Raw genomic sequence first — 5944 nt, 5'->3', positions numbered from 1 at the left:
TGTCTCGTAGTGAGAGCGCTCACTCGCAGGGAAGTAATCCCGGATTCCTTGCAGGGTGTCTCGTAGTGAGAGCGCTCACTCGCAGGGAAGTAATCCCGGGTTCCTTGCAGGGTGTCTCGTAGTGAGAGCGCTCACTCGCAGGGAAGTAATCCTGGGTTCTTTGCAGGGTGTCTCGTAGTGAGAGCGCTCACTCGCAGGGAAGTAATCCTGGGTTCTTTGCAGGGTGTCTCGTAGTGAGAGCGCTCACTCGCAGGGAAGTAATCCTGGGTTCCTTGCAGGGTGTCTCGTAGTGAGTGCGCTCACTCGCAGGGAAGTAATCCTGGGTTCCTTGCAGGGTGTCTCGTAGTGAGAGCGCTCACTCGCAGGGAAGTAATCCCGGGTTCCTTGCAGGGTGTCTCGAAGTGAGAGCGCTCACTCGCAGGGAAGTAATCCCGGATTCCTTGCAGGGTGTCTCGTAGTGAGAGCGCTCACTCGCAGGGAAGTAATCCTGGGTTCTTTGCAGGGTGTCTCGTAGTGAGAGCGCTCACTCGCAGGGAAGTAATCCTGGGTTCCTTGCAGGGTGTCTCGTAGTGAGAGCGCTCACTCGCAGGGAAGTACTCCCGGGTTCCTTGCAGGGTGTCTCGTAGTGAGAGCGCTGACTCGCAGGGAAGTAATCCCGGATTCCTTGCCGGGTGTCTCGTAGTGAGAGCGCTCACTCGCAGGGAAGTAATCCTGGGTTCTTTGCAGGGTGTCTCGTAGTGAGAGCGCTCACTCGCAGGGAAGTAATCCTGGGTTCCTTGCAGGGTGCCTCGTGAGAGCGCTCACTCGCAGGGAAGTAATCCTGGGTTCTTTGCAGGGTGTCTCGTAGTGAGGGCGCTCACTCGCAGGGAAGTAATCCTGGATTCCTTGCAGGGTGTCTCGTAGTGAGAGCGCTCACTCGCAGGGAAGTAATCCCGGATTCCTTGCAGGGTGTCTCGTAGTGAGAGCGCTCACTCGCAGGGAAGTAATCCTGGGTTCCTTGCAGGGTGTCTCGTAGTGAGAGCGCTCACTCGCAGGGAAGTAATCCCGGGTTCCTTGCAGGGTGTCTCGTAGTGAGAGCGCTCACTCGCAGGGAAGTAATCCCGGATTCCTTGCAGGGTGTCTCGTAGTGAGAGCGCTCACTCGCAGGGAAGTAATCCCGGATTCCTTGCAGGGTGTCTCGTAGTGAGAGCGCTCACTGGCAGGGAAGTAATCCTGGATTCCTTGCAGGGTGTCTCGTAGTGAGAGCGCTCACTCGCAGGGAAGTAATCCCGGATTCCTTGCAGGGTGTCTCGTAGTGAGAGCGCTCACTCGCAGGGAAGTAATCCCGGGTTCCTTGCAGGGTGTCTCGTAGTGAGAGCGCTCACTCGCAGGGAAGTAATCCCGGATTCCTTGCAGGGTGTCTCGTAGTGAGAGCGCTCACTCGCAGGGAAGTAATCCCGGATTCCTTGCAGGGTGTCTCGTAGTGAGAGCGCTCACTCGCAGGGAAGTAATCCTGGGTTCCTTGCAGGGTGTCTCGTAGTGAGAGCGCTCACTCGCAGGGAAGTAATCCCGGATTCCTTGCAGGGTGTCTCGTAGTGAGAGCGCTCACTCGCAGGGAAGTAATCCTGGATTCCTTGCAGGGTGTCTCGTAGTGAGAGCGCTCACTCGCAGGAAAGTAATCCTGGGTTCTTTGCAGGGTGTCTCGTAGTGAGAGCGCTCACTCGCAGGGAAGTAATCCCGGGTTCCTTGCAGGGTGTCTCGTAGTGAGAGCGCTCACTCGCAGGGAAGTAATCCCGGATTCCTTGCAGGGTGTCTCGTAGTGAGAGCGCTCACTCGCAGGGAAGTAATCCCGGGTTCCTTGCAGGGTGTCTCGTAGTGAGAGCGCTCACTCGCAGGGAAGTAATCCCGGATTCCTTGCAGGGTGCCTCGTAGTGAGAGCGCTCACTCGCAGGGAAGTAATCCTGGGTTCCTTGCAGGGTGTCTCGTAGTGAGAGCGCTCACTCGCAGGGAAGTAATCCCGGGTTCCTTGCAGGGTGTCTCGTAGTGAGAGCGCTCACTCGCAGGGAAGTAATCCTGGATTCCTTGCAGGGTGTCTCGTAGTGAGAGCGCTCACTCGCAGGGAAGTAATCCCGGGTTCCTTGCAGGGTGTCTCGTAGTGAGAGCGCTCACTCGCAGGGAAGTAATCCTGGGTTCTTTGCAGGGTGTCTCGTAGTGAGAGCGCTCACTCGCAGGGAAGTAATCCCGGGTTCCTTGCAGGGTGTCTCGTAGTGAGAGCGCTCACTCGCAGGGAAGTAATCCTGGGTTCCTTGCAGGGTGTCTCGTAGTGAGAGCGCTCACTCGCAGGGAACTAATCCCGGATTCCTTGCAGGGTGTCTCGTAGTGAGAGCGCTCACTCGCAGGGAAGTAATCCTGGGTTCTTTGCAGGGTGTCTCGTAGTGAGAGCGCTCACTCGCAGGGAAGTAATCCTGGGTTCCTTGCAGGGTGTCTCGTAGTGAGAGCGCTCACTCGCAGGGAAGTAATCCCGGATTCCTTGCAGGGTGTCTCGTAGTGAGAGCGCTCACTCGCAGGGAAGTAATCCTGGGTTCCTTGCAGGGTGTCTCGTAGTGAGGGCGCTCACTCGCAGGGAAGTAATCCTGGGTTCTTTGCAGGGTGTCTCGTAGTGAGAGCGCTCACTCGCAGGGAAGTAATCCCGGATTCCTTGCAGGGTGTCTCGTAGTGAGAGCGCTCACTCGCAGGGAAGTAATCCCGGGTTCCTTGCAGGGTGTCTCGTAGTTAGAGCGCTCACTCGCAGGGAAGTAATCCTGGGTTCTTTGCAGGGTGTCTCGTAGTGAGAGCGCTCACTCGCAGGGAAGTAATCCTGGGTTCTTTGCAGGGTGTCTCGTAGTGAGAGCGCTCACTCGCAGGGAAGTAATCCTGGGTTCCTTGCAGGGTGTCTCGTAGTGAGTGCGCTCACTCGCAGGGAAGTAATCCTGGGTTCCTTGCAGGGTGTCTCGTAGTGAGAGCGCTCACTCGCAGGGAAGTAATCCCGGGTTCCTTGCAGGGTGTCTCGAAGTGAGAGCGCTCACTCGCAGGGAAGTAATCCCGGATTCCTTGCAGGGTGTCTCGTAGTGAGAGCGCTCACTCGCAGGGAAGTAATCCTGGGTTCTTTGCAGGGTGTCTCGTAGTGAGAGCGCTCACTCGCAGGGAAGTAATCCTGGGTTCCTTGCAGGGTGTCTCGTAGTGAGAGCGCTCACTCGCAGGGAAGTACTCCCGGGTTCCTTGCAGGGTGTCTCGTAGTGAGAGCGCTGACTCGCAGGGAAGTAATCCCGGATTCCTTGCCGGGTGTCTCGTAGTGAGAGCGCTCACTCGCAGGGAAGTAATCCTGGGTTCTTTGCAGGGTGTCTCGTAGTGAGAGCGCTCACTCGCAGGGAAGTAATCCTGGGTTCCTTGCAGGGTGCCTCGTGAGAGCGCTCACTCGCAGGGAAGTAATCCTGGGTTCTTTGCAGGGTGTCTCGTAGTGAGGGCGCTCACTCGCAGGGAAGTAATCCTGGATTCCTTGCAGGGTGTCTCGTAGTGAGAGCGCTCACTCGCAGGGAAGTAATCCCGGATTCCTTGCAGGGTGTCTCGTAGTGAGAGCGCTCACTCGCAGGGAAGTAATCCTGGGTTCCTTGCAGGGTGTCTCGTAGTGAGAGCGCTCACTCGCAGGGAAGTAATCCCGGGTTCCTTGCAGGGTGTCTCGTAGTGAGAGCGCTCACTCGCAGGGAAGTAATCCCGGATTCCTTGCAGGGTGTCTCGTAGTGAGAGCGCTCACTCGCAGGGAAGTAATCCCGGATTCCTTGCAGGGTGTCTCGTAGTGAGAGCGCTCACTGGCAGGGAAGTAATCCTGGATTCCTTGCAGGGTGTCTCGTAGTGAGAGCGCTCACTCGCAGGGAAGTAATCCCGGATTCCTTGCAGGGTGTCTCGTAGTGAGAGCGCTCACTCGCAGGGAAGTAATCCCGGGTTCCTTGCAGGGTGTCTCGTAGTGAGAGCGCTCACTCGCAGGGAAGTAATCCCGGATTCCTTGCAGGGTGTCTCGTAGTGAGAGCGCTCACTCGCAGGGAAGTAATCCCGGATTCCTTGCAGGGTGTCTCGTAGTGAGAGCGCTCACTCGCAGGGAAGTAATCCTGGGTTCCTTGCAGGGTGTCTCGTAGTGAGAGCGCTCACTCGCAGGGAAGTAATCCCGGATTCCTTGCAGGGTGTCTCGTAGTGAGAGCGCTCACTCGCAGGGAAGTAATCCTGGATTCCTTGCAGGGTGTCTCGTAGTGAGAGCGCTCACTCGCAGGAAAGTAATCCTGGGTTCTTTGCAGGGTGTCTCGTAGTGAGAGCGCTCACTCGCAGGGAAGTAATCCCGGGTTCCTTGCAGGGTGTCTCGTAGTGAGAGCGCTCACTCGCAGGGAAGTAATCCCGGATTCCTTGCAGGGTGTCTCGTAGTGAGAGCGCTCACTCGCAGGGAAGTAATCCCGGGTTCCTTGCAGGGTGTCTCGTAGTGAGAGCGCTCACTCGCAGGGAAGTAATCCCGGATTCCTTGCAGGGTGCCTCGTAGTGAGAGCGCTCACTCGCAGGGAAGTAATCCTGGGTTCCTTGCAGGGTGTCTCGTAGTGAGAGCGCTCACTCGCAGGGAAGTAATCCCGGGTTCCTTGCAGGGTGTCTCGTAGTGAGAGCGCTCACTCGCAGGGAAGTAATCCTGGATTCCTTGCAGGGTGTCTCGTAGTGAGAGCGCTCACTCGCAGGGAAGTAATCCCGGGTTCCTTGCAGGGTGTCTCGTAGTGAGAGCGCTCACTCGCAGGGAAGTAATCCCGGGTTCCTTGCAGGGTGTCTCGTAGTGAGAGCGCTCACTCGCAGGGAAGTAATCCTGGGTTCCTTGCAGGGTGTCTCGTAGTGAGAGCGCTCACTCGCAGGGAAGTAATCCTGGGTTCCTTGCAGGGTGTCTCGTAGTGAGAGCGCTCACTCGCAGGGAAGTAATCCCGGATTCCTTGCAGGGTGTCTCGTAGTGAGAGCGCTCACTCGCAGGGAAGTAATCCCGGGTTCCTTGCAGGGTGTCTCGTAGTGAGAGCGCTCACTCGCAGGGAAGTAATCCTGGGTTCCTTGCAGGGTGTCTCGTAGTGAGAGCGCTCACTCGCAGGGAAGTAATCCCGGGTTCCTTGCAGGGTGTCTCGTAGTGAGAGCGCTCACTCGCAGGGAAGTAATCCCGGATTCCTTGCAGGGTGTCTCGTTGTGAGAGCGCTCACTCGCAGGGAAGTAATCCCGGGTTCCTTGCAGGGTGTCTCGTAGTGAGAGCGCTCACTCGCAGGGAAATAATCCCGGATTCCTTGCAGGGTGTCTCGTAGTGAGAGCGCTCACTCGCAGGGAAGTAATCCCGGATTCCTTGCAGGGTGTCTCGTAGTGAGAGCGCTCACTCGCAGGGAAGTAATCCTGGGTTCCTTGCAGGGTGTCTCGTAGTGAGAGCGCTCACTCGCAGGGAAGTAATCCTGGGTTCCTTGCAGGGTGTCTCGTAGTGAGAGCGCTCACTCGCAGGGAAGTAATCCCGGGTTCCTTGCAGGGTGTCTCGTAGTGAGAGCGCTCACTCGCAGGGAAGTAATCCCGGATTCCTTGCAGGGTGTCTTGTAGTGAGAGCGCTCACTCGCAGGGAAGTAATCCCGGATTCCTTGCAGGGTGTCTCGTAGTGAGAGCGCTCACTCGCAGGGAAGTAATCCCGGATTCCTTGCAGGGTGTCTCGTAGTGAGAGCGCTCACTCGCAGGGAAGTAATCCCGGGTTCCTTGCAGGGTGTCTCGTAGTGAGAGCGCTCACTCGCAGGGAAGTAATCCCGGATTCCTTGCAGGGTGTCTCGTAGTGAGAGCGCTCACTCGCAGGGAAGTAATCCCGGGTTCCTTGCAGGGTGTCTCGTAGTGAGAGCGCTCACTCGCAGGGAAGTAATCCTGGGTTCCTTGCAGGGTGTCTCGTAGTGAG

This window comes from Ascaphus truei (genome assembly GCF_040206685.1).
Source record: "Ascaphus truei isolate aAscTru1 chromosome 3 unlocalized genomic scaffold, aAscTru1.hap1 SUPER_3_unloc_4, whole genome shotgun sequence".
Lineage (NCBI taxonomy): Eukaryota > Metazoa > Chordata > Amphibia > Anura > Ascaphidae > Ascaphus > Ascaphus truei.
This window is presented reverse-complemented; position numbering follows the sequence as displayed.